This window comes from Diuraphis noxia, unplaced genomic scaffold (assembly GCF_037042655.1).
Source record: "Diuraphis noxia isolate RWA-SAM2 unplaced genomic scaffold, SU_Dnox_SAM2 contig0004, whole genome shotgun sequence".
NCBI classification, from domain to species: Eukaryota; Metazoa; Arthropoda; class Insecta; order Hemiptera; family Aphididae; genus Diuraphis; species Diuraphis noxia.
The window spans coordinates 17,434,253-17,451,038 of record NW_028301714.1 but is presented as its reverse complement, the minus strand read 5'-3'; the positions used below and the strand labels follow the sequence as shown (position 1 = coordinate 17,451,038).

The 16,786-nt window shown below is 32.7% G+C and overlaps 1 pseudogene; it reads right to left on the bottom strand.

Annotated features, from left to right (window-relative positions):
- Positions 1 to 3,728: 3,728 nt before the first annotated feature.
- Positions 3,729 to 4,500, bottom strand: LOC149055784 (uncharacterized; annotated as a pseudogene).
- Positions 4,501 to 16,786: the final 12,286 nt, after the last annotated feature.

Below are 16,786 nucleotides of genomic sequence, written 5' to 3'. Positions count from 1 at the left end.
TTCTGGCGGCGTCGTGTCAGAGTACTTCATACCACGCAGCGCCAGCGCGCATGACCTGTGCTCGGCAATCGAGATGCAAAAGATCCCCCCGCCGCTGCCGCCGTCCGCGTTGCGCACGGCCGCGGCCACGCTCGCCCGGCCGCCACGTCAACCGACCACGTGCCGTGACAAAATGGTCACGTTCGAAGACGAGAAACGGGCGGCATTCGACCACCACCAATCGCAGCTGCAACAGAACCGCCGCCAAAACAATAACAACCTGCATAACCAACAGGATCAGCAGCAGCATTACAGGTCTAGCGGAGATTTGATCGTGTAGAGGTTTCTTCTCCTCCGAGGCGGAGTGTACAGTTATCGTTTTATACAAAATTATTTATAATTAAATATTATATTATATATTATGTTATACATAAACACGTTAATGTAACTATATTATATATATATATTATATTATAATATTATAACATATTATTATCTACCTATTATTATTATTACTATTATTATTATTGTGTATAATTGTCGTAAAATAAGATTTTTGTAAAACTCGCCGTGACGCGTCGCTCATTATATTATTATTGATATATTATTATTATTATTATTATTATTTTTTACAAATAATGTTCCGTCCGCCTCTGCGTGATGTCAGATCGTGTCAGGCCTCCGATAATCGTTATAACTTAAACAACGTTTCTAAATCGTGGTTATATTTGTACCTACATAGACATTGCAGGACAAATACATTGGACGTAGGTCTCATTGGAACTACTATAATACTGCAGCAGACATACCCACCAAATCGAAATTGTACAGTAACCATATTATTGTTTGTTCATCCAAGGGTTGAAAGTTAAAAAAAATAGATTTTTTGGTTTGTAACCATTATTACCTGTGATAGAACATAATAATGTAATATGTTTATCAGTATAGTTAGGCCAACCGTTAGTTTTAAGACGATTGTACTAAACGATATTACATGTAGATTATGGCGTCGTCTGCGATGTTGTGAGGCGGCGGTTGCGGACCTCCACGAACTATAATATGTAATAAATATAATATTATATTATATTGTATACTATATTGTTAAACGCGTATAATATTATAATACTAATATACCTGCATTAAAACTATGTAAGCCGATTTTAGTCGACACCGTTTGGAAATTCGTTTTTCGGATTTCCGTTTATTTTTGTTTTGTTTTGTACTTTTTTTTTAATGTTCCAAACTGTTTATTGATACATTAGTGTTATTGGGAATAATAATAATAATATAAAATTTGAATTCAAGGCGTATCCGACAAGTTGTTTTTTATTTCTCCAACCCTCGTCCGCGATAAGCACTTCTTCCGTTTTATTTTTTATGACCAAGACCACATTTACCAAAAATTACCTTTCGCTTTTCACCAATGTTGCTTGGTTAATTAGCCATTGTCATTGTTGGCCCGCGTTCAGCTTTCTCCTGCTGTTGGAGAATATTGCTTTAACGGCCTAGAGATAGGCAATACAATGCACTATCAAATGTTCAATTAATTTAAATTTCAGTATTAACTACTTTAGTTAGGAAAATTTGTTGTTGGCAATAAAAATAAAATGTATGTAATAGTTACAAGAATATATAATAAGAGACCATAGGTTTACAATTTTTTAAATACTATTACATAGGACTTATAATAAATAGGCCATATACATTAATTAATGACCCGTTGGCCATAGAAAACACAATTTACGGTCGACCATACTCACTGACTCGTGTATACCTTTGGTGAATTTCATCCCACGTGACCGTGCTGGGGACGTAGGTAATAGACAATAAATATTGGTTACAACCCGCACACGTACGACCACTAAGTATTCACGACGAAGAAAAACTGTATACAAGATGTCTGACGCTGCATATGCAAACAAACGACTCAAACAAGGCAACACAACCACGTGCTGAGGAGTGGAACTGACGACATATGACAATACTCTAGAACTAGGGGAAAAACTATTAATACAGGGCAATAAGAATTGCGAAGAACGATACTTACTAGAAAGTACTTAGATGAGAAACGTGGTTTTGTAACAATCGCCGAACAATAAACAAAAGCGACATGTACAAAGGAACTAGAAGTTGTTCGGCGAGACGCTAAAAACGCACAGAAAACCGAACACGGACTTGAATGGCAGTTGAGCAATGCGCTTGAAAACATAGTTACAGTGTCGCCTGTAGAAGAACATGAATAATAAAATAATTTTACACAGAATATAACGTGCTGGTCCTACACACATTGGGCAGTTAGTACGTGACAGCTGATGCCGCTGACCGCGCTGCAGCGATGCATGATAAGGCTATTAGAAATTACGAACAAAAACAAAACATAACAATATAGATTGCTATACTGGCACTAATAGTCACATAAACTTGGTTTTTCGTTGTTAACAGAAAAGGTTACCGTTAATTTTTAAGTAGCACAGTATCTACACAATTCACTTTGGAGAGTAATAAAAGCCACCTCGTAGTACTCTCTTGATAATGCTAAATGACTTTATAAAACTAATATTCACAAATAAATAATAAAGTGTTTACCAAACTGTATATTATAAAAATGTGATCAAAAAGTGCTTTAATATTCTTAGGTAAATAGTCCCGCCCAAGTTTTACTACTACAAAATTAACAAGTGATGTGTTTAAGTTCTTTGGTCGATGACTCTGTTTACAATCTATTTAACTCGTAAAATTCCACTAATTCTATTGGTTTGGTGATGATTGGATATCAAAACAAAATACTTATAAATTAAGAATACAAATCCGTCAACTAGAAAGTCAGTGTGGCAAAAATGTTTATTAGTCCATTAATTGTTGATAAACTTATATAGAGCAAGGGTTTTCAACTATTTAGATGCACGGCTCTATTGATTTTGAAACCAATTTAAATTTCTCTCATACAAATCATGATAATAATAATATACATTTTTTTTTCTACTGATGATGCGGTTTTCTTGATAATAATCGGTGACTGCACCCCAGGGAGCCGTGAACCACAGGTTGAAAATCCTTGCTTTGTGAACAACATAAAGGTAAGATTTTTCCAGGTTCGTCTGCTTTTGGGGATATATCGGAGTTCCATCGAAACTCATGTTCACGGTTATCACGTGATGGTTGTACTTGGTATATCAATTTCAAATATTTGATTTGCTTTTAATTAACAAATTGAACTAAAATTAACTTTGTCAAAGCAAGTTGAAAATCGATCAAATAAAGCATAAAATAGTTATTTCCAAAAATATTTAATAATAATATATTCACTTGAATTATGTAAACACCTTATAGATCGTTGTGTGCAGTATGAAATAGCCAACGTATATTATAAAATATACTGCTTGATAAATATTGTTAAAACGCTCGACAAATTAAGTAATATCATGTTGAAAAATATTTTATAAGCCTCGCGTAATCGATCCTATTCTTATATTGAATCACCGACAAAATATCGCAACTAAAATATCGCGAAACCATTATATCACATGGAATAAATATCGCCAGTATATATGTATATATACCGCCAGCATGAAATAAAGCAGTAATTTCATTTTAAATAAATATTATATTTCAAGCATATAGTATTGTTATATTAATATATAGTAGAATTGATAAAAATGACAAATGACAATTGATTAAACATGTATAATTTAGTAAAATTGATATAAAATCGATAAAAGTATTAAAAAAAAATTAAATATGTATATTAATTAATGGAAGTATATACTCAATGAAATACCTTGAAGATAATCTTCAAACTCTCGATTATGATAATCTGCTACTATTTTCTTTAATCGTTCAGCCCAACTGACTGTCTTGTTCTTTTTATTTGGCTTATTTGGATTTCCTACTATACTTTGACTTATTTTAATTTCCGTTAGGGTTTGTTGACGTCTCAAACCATTTATAAATTTATAGATTGAAGGATGTTGAGCAGAAAGTAAATGAACAAATCCTTGTTAAATCCTTCACAAATATTGTTTGTTTTGTCACTTTGTATTGCCTCATAAACATTCCATAGAAGTATAGGAAATAACGGAGGATATCTTCGCTCTCGTTTTTTAGTACCAATCCAAGTCTCCTCAAAGTATGTTAGGAAAGGAAAAATAATTTGATTATTTTTAACAAAAAAATCTAATTTTAATATTTTTTCATAAGCATCACAAACATCTGATGGTGGTATAAAAGCCAGAGAAGCAAAATAACAAATTTTCGAAGAGAAAATTATATTTTCCTTGTACAACTTTTGCATTTCTGGAATTTTTTGTATTTTTTTCCAAATAGCTTTTATTAGATTAAAGTAGCAACCCCGTTGTTTAGTATTTGGAAAACACTTACTGTATGCTTTTCTAGAAGCCATTTCGAAATCTGTCATGATAGACTCTGGTTCAAACTCTTCAAGTTCATCAGCTAGAAAATTAAACAAAATATTGTAAGCTTGTTCTGTTCTGTCGTTCTGTATGTCATTATACTTTATATCAATGGGAATATGGATCCATCATTTAATTTTCCGTGAATTACAAAAAACTAATTAAAATGTGGCGGAGCAGATTTAAATGTTCCAACCACATACCGTTGAGAACATTTTTTTAATATTTTCAAATTATCCTCAGTACAAAATACTAAAACACGTATGTTTTCACTTCCAGAGTAAAAATATAAAATTTTTTCTTTTATATCTGTTATTTGATATATATCAGGAATTGTTAGTTTTTCCACATAATTAGGGCGTAAAGTTGGAAATTCCTTCTTCCGTACTCGCTGAATTGTTCTTTTTAGGGAGTCAATTTTTGGAATATAAGAAATTATTTGACGAGGTAATTCTTTTGAAGCTGAAGCTAAAACCGACGCTGAAGTACTAGTAGAAGTTGTTGCATTTTCTTTTATTTCTGAGATAAATTGGATTGCAGCCAATCAGGATGCCTCTGGTAAATGAGTGTGATCGACAGAGTCCCAAATAACGTTATTTTATTGTGTATGACACCTTCCACGGCATTTTTTACTGGCATGTTGGCTGCACTTCCAAATAATCTGAAAATAATAAATAATGCATATAAATGCATATTTAATTATAATTGACGAGCAACACAGATTATTCTAACACGAACCACCACACCCACACGGCTCGTAAACGATGGACGACTAATTACGGCGGCCGTGTTATTCGGAATAATCTATTCCGCGCGCCCACTATTATAGATGCGAACATAGAATGTTATAAATAGTAATATTATTTATCTTACCTTGGAATCAGCACCATATTTTTCTTTTGTAAAAGTATATCCGTTATGAACTAATACATTTTTGCCTCTTGCAGTTTTTAAAAAATTTTACTCCATTTAAAATTAAAAGTAAAACTGTATAAAAGTGTGAAACTGTATAAGCGTCAGTCACAGTGTCACAGTGACAGTACAAAGTATTACTAAATAGAAATTATAAAATGAAAAACCAGTATACTTGAATGCATTACCATAACTTTCACCAATTATATTGACGGGAAAAGATAACCAATCCATACTTGGCTCATCTGCTTTTATTAGCATTAAATCTGTAACTCTCTGTTTCCTTGGCCATCTACAAAAATCACCTTTTTGTGTACTATATATCCAATTTTTTGGTAAAACTGAATATTTGTTCTCATCTTCAAAAAATCCTATTTGCCACTAAACGTTTTATAATTAAAATTATTAATTATATGTTTAGTTAGCATGTACATTAAGGTATATCTAAACATGAATTAATGTACCTAACAGTTAAAGCCTGGAGTCAACTACTATTTATTTGAGTACCTATTCTTTGTTAAAATTAAATATTTTAGATATTGGTATATCACAATTTCAATATCCTATAACCAGTATATCGTATACCCATCACTGTATATATTATAGTATTATATAATAACGTAGACCTAGATAAGTTGCAATACCTAACAACCCTACATTATTCCTTAAAAAACTACATAACTTAAAAACTAATTGTTTCAGCAGGTTAATTGTTGTGCCATCATTTTTAAAACGCTGATATGCTAAGATTTAAAAAAAAATTATATTTGTTGAGCACCAAAACCAAACTAGATTTGTAAATTTATTCCATAAGTTTTATTTGCATCGTACCTATTTGAAAAGGTTTATATGTAACATTGTAAAGTACATAATATTAAATGCTTCTTTAAATAGGTACCTACTTAACGACAAATATCATACCAAGCCAACTGATTTAGTAAAATAATCAGTAGGTAGGACAGTAGAAGAACTAAGTATACATTTATTAGATATTAGGTAATATTTAAAAAGATTTTAGTTATAACAGCTGGCACAATTCAGTAGAAGAGTTAAATTTTTTTACATTAATTCATTTTTAAATATATATAATTTTATCTCTCTATGTTGAGGTGCAAAAATCACCTGCAAAATGAGGGACCCAACTTATTATGCACTCGCCGGATTTTAAATATAGCTATTATTATGGTTATTAATATTACCTGTTTCTTTACTGGGTCCATTGAAATGCTGCTTCTTGTATTGATGAACAAATGTGTTTGACTGTTGACGGATAGTCAATAAAGAAATTAAACAGTAAAAAAATCGTAATACGCACTTAGGCACTCTGCATTTACGGGATGCAAGGTACAAATAGTATAATTTGCAAAATACAAATTGGTATAACGAACAACAACTGTAAAATATTACTCACGTCGTCACACGAATAAGTACACGATAAGTATACATAAACAAATAAAATATATAATATATTATGTATGTATATTATGGTTGTGACTTGAGACACGTATGTCGTATAAAATCAGAATGCTGCAGCCTAGCAAGTAGAAACCTGCAATTATGCACTATGCGCCTATGCAACGACAAAATATGACAAAACAACTGATAACAGCGCCACAGCGGTAATGACAATAAATGATTAATCTTAATAAATTAAATATGTATAAAAATAAATACTTCAAATTTAAACCCGCTCATTTATAAATATAGCTATACATATATTTATAAACTATATATGAATATAAATAGTAAATACCACGCAAAATTTCCATACGTTATTATATTGTACCGTGATGATGCAGTACATGTGACTTCCAAAAGAAGTTGAAAAATTAATATCAATTGAAATTATTTTTATAATTTATAAATATATAACATATAGTTATTTATATAGTTTGAAAATACCCAGTTCAATAAATTATAATACTTGCACCTACCTGGAGACGTTGGAACTAAATGTTCCTACGCGTAACTAGTATACGAGATTAATTTTGAAACCTATTATAGCTTATGCTTATGTGATATTAATTATATGTTAAGAAATTAACATTGAATAATTAAACCTCTCTATAACTATACAATTTAAAATTATATCAAACATTTATTTAGCGCACATTATTAACTACATGGAGAAGTTAAATTTCAAATAAATATAATTTGTACATGTATGCGAGATATATTTTGGGACTTCCTATGGTTTACATAATTAAAATGTCTCTTAGACCAAACGTTATTAATAATTATTTTAAAATGTATCCTTAATATACTATAGAAGTCTAATTGCGAGGTTACGATTTAGAGTTAAAACGACCATCGCCGAGAACTAATGTTCATCATTCTGCACACAGGGTTGCTAGCTAAAAGGTGAATACGATTAGATAAGATTAAGTCAAATGCAATATACAGACGCGATAATAATGTACGGCAGTATTATTTCTTTACGATATAATGATTTTGCGATATTTTAGTTGCGATATTTTGGTCACACGATATTTTACTGGCGATATTTTGTCGGGGTACCTTTTTATATTTTTGTTTTATACTTTACAAAACCACATTAACGTGAAACTCTTTTCTAACCCGATTTTTGAAGACCGGGAAAACTAGATATTGTAAGCGGCATCGAATCGACAGTGAAAACGCCTCAGCCGATTGAACTGAACGCGAGTGATCGTCCGTGAAATCGAATATAAAAACATATTGTAATAATAATATTACTATTGTACACAATAATATGGTAATACGAAAACGGGGTCCGCAGCAGCTAAGATGCATATGCATAAGGGCGCGCATACCATGCAGTGTATCGAAAACAGGCGGAAATGAGATAATATTCATAGAGAATGCATACCAATAGTGGTAATCGGTCAAAATACCCAAGAAAAAAATATATACGAACCATAAATATCCAAAACAAAGTATTAAAATTTAAATATTCGTTTTTATATTTCAAACTAGGAAAGTAACCACACATTTTAAATGAACACGTAATTTTAATATGGAGCTATACTTGATATATAAAATAAAATATGCTTTAACTAATGCGTTTAGGCATTTAAAAAATATTAAATTCATAGATTACAACATCAAAGTGTGTTTTGTTAAAAGACCATCATACATATTGAGACATGCACACAGATGCAGCACATTTTTGGGGCCGATTGATTGGTCTGTGGGCCCACTTTGCGAAAGCCACATAATCAGTGTCGGTGTATGGCCAGCCAGAGCGATTCACCATTCAACTAAGTAGATAAAATGGATTTGAATCAAATTGCCTATTAAGAAATTGAAACTTTATACAATTATTGTACCTATAACTGTACATCCTACCTGCAGCATATCAAGCAATAGTTAATAATTTTGGCAGTTCAAAATGTATTTGGCCAGTGGTAAAATAAAAGGCTGCTTTATTCTGTATACCTGTATCTTTGATCAAAGTTCATAGTATCGTAGATTTAGAATGATATCCACACGTGTTTTTTAGTAGCCTGCTCACGACTAAAATACCCACTCAAAACCACCGAAAAAACCACCCGTCCCCACACTAAAACGCAGTTTCACATACATTTTTGTTCGGCTAGTTCGATTCGATTTGTTTTGTCACTGATCCCGGGAATTTTACATTAGAATAATTCTGAGTGCGTATAACAATAATATGTAAAACAACGCTTCAGGGGTATCTTATCAACAAAAAAATGTTCAGCGTCAGAGATAGAAATTTACGTTTTTAAACACGAAGGCCAAAAATGCATATTATTTGGAGAATCCCGGATTCCGCATAATTTTATCATATAGACCCAAACCGTTAGAATTATTTTCAACAATTTACAAGGACTATGTTTTAAATATCAAAGTTCGGAGGGTTTACAAATTTATAACTTACAACTTCCTCAATCATGCATTTCATGCTAAAATATATTATACACCGATACATATATAGGGTGTATGATACACCCTAATCCACATTGTAATGTATTAAATAACTGCAGCGCATATATTGTTTTGTATTTCGATTTAAAAATATAAATTCTCTAAAATTCCTAAATTCCGATTTTGAATGAACAGTGAATAATTTAAGGATTCCATGGCATTGAGCACGCTTAGTGAAGCTCCCTGCGTTTAGTTTCATTTAAATATGTGTATGGTAGTGCTATGGTCTAGCGTCCCGCATTGTGTAGTTCACGGTCAACTAGGTACCAGCCACACCAAGCTAGGGTAGGGTGCGACCAACTTTGTAATTGTAGGAGAGAAAGCATTTCTGGAAATCATTAACATTAGGGACATACTAATTCATGTGAGCAGACGACTATAAAAATGTTCTCAATAAAGGTGCACAGGACGTAGTTTTATGCATCATTACAAAAGTTCCAAGAACCAAATGTTCAAATGTAATATAATAATACATATTCTTAATGTTAATTATAATATCAATCACCAAAGCCTGCAGCTGCACGGGATGCACATTTGGCTTGTATGTGGGCGAGTAACATTTCCCGTCAGTCTAGATAATTATACCACATCCGTGAGAGCAGCGACAAGAACGGGTAGACTATTATGGGGAGTAGAGTGTAGCACTATATAAGAGACCCCGAAACGGCCTGTATTCAGACGCGACTTGACTAGACTAGCCAGAGCACCTTCACGCCAGTCTGTTCTTTAATTAATTTATTGGACTTGGAAAAATTCTTATAAATAATATTTTGAACTTAGAAAATATTCGAGTCAAGCCGAATTTATTCTAGTCATTCAGAATACTTAACTTGTTAAATAAATTCAGCTTTTATGTTATAAATAAATATATATGTTTTGTCAAAATAAATAATCAAATAATCTAACTAAGAATAATTCCACGTTGTTTAAATTAATTCAAGAGTCACCTTCCAAACATTATCCTTGACTACTGATACCTGCAGTAGGCGATGTGACCACTACAGTAGGTATATACGATGACGTCTGATGGTGGTCCGATCTTATTTCCTCTAGAGTTATTCATTATTTGCAACATCATCGCCATACCACGTCAGGTGCTTGAAATGTGTTTCCGTTTTGAATTCTCGTTTCCTGTAAACCCGGCGTGCAAACACGAATAGGCATGTGCGTACCTTACTGCAAAGTATTACCAGATAAGAACTCATGGTATAGTCATGTTTATCGTTGCAACGTTATTCCCTCGTGAATCCAGCACATAGAGTAATATTATATACTCTATGATCCAGTAACAGTTTACGGTGCAAGGTATAAGGCAGTATACGTTTTTTTTTTAAATTTTGAATCAAACATCAATCGAACGGTTCATTAAAAACATCGTGTAGTCGACTACCCGCGTCTTATATCTTCCGTATATGTGTGTCTGTGTAATTTGTTTGCAGTCGATTGTCACTAAAACAACGATACGAAAATTCAAAGGGATTCTTGTGTCTACGTATTCGTTGAGTGCGATATTTTACAATATAATAATATAATATAATTATATAATTATGTGATTAAAACCATATTGCGAAAAATAGTTATACGCTATTTAAACCTATTATAATAATGCAAATTGTACACTGACATTAATAATAAGCGTTTCAGACTTTTGTCTGTTGCCATTCACCGGCGTCGTCTGTATCGTAGGTTTTTCTTGAAACTTTGTCGCCTGTCGTCTAGAATCGACGTTGATTTACGCGATCACTCGTTGCTACCTGCAGCAAACATGCCTCGGTAACGACACACAATAATAATAATAATATCATTATTATTTATTAATAATGATATGGTGAAATCCGCGTTTTCAAGAGCTCCAGTGACGGAGAACTGCGACTTCGAAAATAGTCCGTCGCCGGATATTCATCATTATAACAATTATATTGTGACAAAGACAACGACGATGCACCCAAAACGACAAACTGTTGAAATAACAATATATAATATATAGTGTCATGTCTTGTATTGTAGACAGTTGTTGTCAGTATAATATTATTTAGTATATAATACATAAAATAGATGGGAATATTTTAAGCAGTTAATGTTAGGATAGGTCAGTAATTTGAAGCTAAATGTGCTAAGGTGACAATAATATTCTACAACATAATATCATCGCCGTACGCGCGGGCACGGACAGTCCCGTGGTCGTTGAGTGATTAAGCTAGAGCGTAATTCTAAGTGTACGACGACTGAACGTGTGAAGTGACGGTCGTAGTATGGGTCAAGTGTTTGAATAAATGTTAATTTTATGTTTGTTTTATACGTGAGTAAAAATGTTTCCGGTCTGAAAAGCCAAGTTTGAATATCATCCGAAGTCTTTTGCGCCCTTACGTTTTAATAGAATCAGTGCTATAGGACATGATATATGCCTATATAGACTATTTAAATTTTAAACTGTATAATATGAAATATCTATAATATATTAATCAATAGTGTTTACTGTAAACCTAAACAGCAATCATGAACATATCAGATACCTTTAGTAAATGAGGTTTATTTAAATTATATATCACTACGGACGTTATCTGAGGCCCTAATAGTCATTCCGATTCCGAATAGAATCTAAGATTCGTGTATCGTCGGTATACCGATTCATGCACCAAAAAAGCTAACAGCGCAAATGTGAATTTATTCTAGAAAGAGTCATTCGATCATGGCGAAAAATGTTAGCCATATAGAAAGTTTTACTATGACGTGTCATTCTAAATCATAATACAATTAATAATCATAACAAGTCCACGGGAGTTTATATCCGGTGTCCCGATCGGATAGCTGATGTGGTGCGATGAGATACGCAATTTTCGCGTTTTCATATAAAGTCACGTGCGCATACGAAAACCCGGATCCTAAACTATATGTGGCACGTTTTTACTATTGAAACTTGGTCAGTGGATTTCGGAAAGATTTACGACTGCTGCCGCGCGTATATATTATATAGTATGCGTCGACGGTATGAAGTAAAATATTCCAGCTAAAACAACGGCTATAAATCGCTGCTGAGTCGTCGCGAGAAATCAAATGCTTAGAATGGCAGTAATATTATTATTATTATTATTATTATTATTATTATTTAGCATTCGGGGCATTCCTCGTTGTCTGTCTTGCACATAATATTATTTGGTATCTAGTAAGTCGGCAAGTAATTTCAGTTGTCGACCGTTGATCTAATCTGTTGATTGACCATATCGTTACGGAATTCCATAAATACACCGAAGCAGGTAAACCTTTGAGTACTCATCATCCCTTCGTCTTGCTTTCAATGAAGATAACATCGATGCAATCTACTAATTTTTCCGTTGCACTAATTCCACGAACTGTAAATATTTGTAAATATTTTATTCCTACTTGTTTCCATTGTTCTATTATCTTATCAATAAGTTTGATGACCTTGTATGTCAGGAACAATTTATAATAATAATAATAATAATAATAAAATTGTAACTATTGTAGGCTAATAACCTTAAACTGTCAAAACATTTATCTTAAGTAAAAAAAAAAAGTAATAATGTCTCGATACTACGCAATATTATTGTATACTATTTATAATAATGATAATAATAATACATAATATTATGTGCCGTAGACGAAGTGTGTTTTAAAGTGCGCTCAGTATACTCGGCTATTCCATTAGGGCAAACAACGGGACATCGACAAAAATATATATCCAACAAGAGCAGTATAATAATAATAATATAGAATTTCGCGAACTTTTATGACGTCCTGTACACTAATAAACGCGTTTGCGTTCCGTGGAAAGAGTACACGCAATATAATAGTATAAAATATTATTGTGATGTAACTGATGTCGACGGTCGTCCGATCGAGTAAATATGACCCGTATATAGGATACGGTCTAGTCCGCGTCCGTCGATGACTGTGGTGATGATCATCATGACGGTAATAGTGCGTAATTTATGTGAGTTTTCCGGTAGAAGAGCGGGGTTTTGGGATCGATGATTTTCGAACCAACGACTATAATGCGTATAGCGCAGCGTCTGTTATCTCGTCCAAACCGTCGTCCACGCCTTGGCTCCAGATTCTGTGACCATATTCGTAATATACAATATTATTATACTTATATATATGAAAGTACGTAATCGCGCGTGAAACCAGCGTGATGTTGTAAAGCGTGTGAAAATCGGCCGGGACCATCGCGTAGGGCCGCAGCGAGCACCCACAACGTTTCGGTAGGGTTCGATAGGTCGTGGTGATGGGAGTGGTGAGTAGAGGACATGGTCGCGAGGATAGCAGCTCTCGGAAGACTATATCGATCGCCGGCGAAAACAGTTTTGTCGTGTTGCAGTGTGGTTGTGTACGATAACCGTCACCGCGCACACGACAGAGATAGACAGACGGACTGCAGACGAGAGGATGGTGTGATAGGTCGCGTGAAAATATTATTAAATTATCCATGAAAACGACCGCCGGAAGCAAACTTCAACCGAAGAGCGAGAGAGAAAGATATATTATTATAGCGACAGAGAGTGAGTGAAAGAGAAAAAGTTAGGAAGAGCGAAAGACAGAGATAAACCGTTTCGAGGGGTTTTTTTTTTTAACACGAGACGCTCGTTTTATCAATAAAATGATGTGTTTTCTTCTTATACAAATAACAGTTTAAATCACTAAATGATGCTGATATTTTTAAACAGTGGTCCTTAAGATTTTTTTCATTTTCGGGTGCCGTTTTTATTTTAAATTTTACGTCCTGGAGCAGGCTACTTTTTTGAAAAACTCAGTATTTTATTCAAATCACACTTATCTATATTATTATATAAATATATATATATATATATATATAAAGCTTCAACAAGATTAAACCTAAGTGAGTTTGAATAAGAGTTTTTGACCTTGTTTTTGATGTTTCACTTAAACTTATAAATAATAAACTACTAGTTTTTAATATTAGATATTTATGTATAGCCATTGATATTTTTTCTTGAAAAAAACCTGTGACTTAATTATGCTAAATCAAAAATAAGACTTATAGTTAGAACAAAATAGTTGATCGATATCACTAGACGAATAGTTAAATAATATATATATATATACCTATATATATCGGTTGTCGTTTCTTAAATCATCTGAATACCAATAAAATCTTCAAGTACACTAAACCGAGAGAAAAAAAGGGGTGCCTTGCATTGAAAGAATAAAAATCCTCTCGTTTATTCAGCATAACAATAATATTATATTATTCACCAAAACTTGTTCTGCAGTTGTCATTCGGTGTGTTTTGTCACGGTTTTTGTAGTGATATTTTGTTTATACGGAAAAAAGACGGAAATAAGTTCCCAACTAGTCGTTTTCCTTGCACTCTTCATAATATGATTTTTTTCCTCTTTGGTGGCGCTGGTGGCACGGCAAACGGGCGTGTTGTGCATGATGGAACGTTTTCTCTCGATGCGACACGAAAAAAATGTTCGGCAAAAGATTGACGACGACCTCAGGGAGAGTGGTGTAAGAGATAGATATATAGATAGAGAGAGAGAGAGAGAGAGAGAGAGAGAGAAGATGAGTGAATGAATGATATACAAAAATATTGACGGACAAAATAAAAAGCTGTGCATCGTATGCGTATGATTCAAAATAAATATTTAATGCAGAGTAACGGTCACAATCACGGTTATATTATGTGTAAACAGTAAACACATTCGTACATTCCAAGTGAGTCTTTCGTCTGTATTTCCAAGAAAATACTTGTATATTATTTAGAATAAAGTATATTATATTATAATCACTGTATAACTTGTTCATTTCCGACTCATACTTTAAGGAAACATTTCATACACATTTATTTTACACGTATTTATTCAGGTTCTCACCACGGAAGTCCCTATACATCAGAGGTGCCAACTCGGAACTTATGACTTACCTATTACAAAAAAAAAAAACAAGATTTACTTATTATTAATTTAAATTTTGTGCACCAACAAATATAAAAAAAAATAATAAAAATAAATTCTACTGTAATATAGATAAATAAAAAAAAATATGTAATAAAATATAAACATAATATACGAGTAGGTTATTAACTATACATTTTATATAAACTGTATGAATACATTTTTTTTGGATACGTTAAATTATGTTTTTGCGATGAGGTAATTTTAGTGAGCTATTTAAATTCTGATTGCATTGGCGAAAAGAAAATTTGAGTAGTTTTGTGAGATAACCATCTTTTACATTTAAACGATGTTTCAACCTAATGGTGTCGGTGCTGATTTTTCCGATTTTTCACAATTCTATAAAATTTGAAAATTATATTCTATACATAATATAAAATGTTGCTACCTTAATATTAAAATCATTTTCCAATAATTTGGTGCCCGATACCTATTTAGGTGAAATTGATACGGTGTTATATCATAGAAAATAACTTTACGAGGTATAAACTCTCAAGCCTCATTAATACATCAGCTTTTGATAGTTATTATTTTATTTGAAAGATGATAGCTTTTTCAAGTAGGATTGAAGTCTAAATTTTCATTTTCATTTAGCTATTGCTAAAAAATACATTTGAAAAATAATAAATATTGTACATTATTGCATATTTTAGCTTCTAAAGTAATACATTTTTCAATTTATAATAATTTTACCACACAATTTTTAATATTTTTGTACAACCAATATTTTGGTATTCGGTGAGCCACGATTTATGTGTTCTGTCAAACGCGCTTGCGTATAATATAATCATTACATGTTATCATTAATATTATTATTAGATAATATAATAATATTACCATTTCATCATCAGCACTCTCGACATCTATAGCAGCACCTTGCTCTTATCAGTCGCGAGACAATAATAAATTGTCCGGAGACAAAATCCGTCTCACAACTTTGTTTAATATTTATATAATATCTTTCCATCCGGGTGGGATTTTCTCACTTGCTTATGCATACATTTTGACCGGTGAAATAAAAGATATTATTTTGGCATCAAACTCACACGTGGTGCATGGAGCATGTATGTGAGACACATGGGCGCTATACCACGTTTATAGCCAGTAAGTGGGATGGTACGAAATTATACAGTTCTTCTTTTTTTTATCTTCCTTTTGAACCCAACCTTTATAATGTCCATCTAACACACCCAACATAGCCTTTTAGCTGCATCCGGCCATTCGAAAAGATGTCTCAATTTGACGATAACACCAGCTGTGCACAATGCCAGCCGTCGTTGACGACAATATTAAAATGTTCGAGAATTAAATCCCAATAACAATTCGTTTTGAATCATCGAAAACGACGATTCAATGGTCTTACAATCAATGGGCGTTGGAGTCAACGCACTATAGAAAAAAAACTGTATTCTTATCTCACTGGAAAAACTCTCGCATCTAGTAAAAAAAAAAAAGAAGAAGTAAAGATTTTGATTGTTTTTTTTATTAGAAAGATATTAGGCTATGTGTAGGCCGCATTGGGCTTTAAAATGTATATTTTCATAGCAAGATGCAGTGTAATAAATGCCTATAAAAATTACACATTTCCTAGTATTTTCAAATAATATGTATATTGTGTAC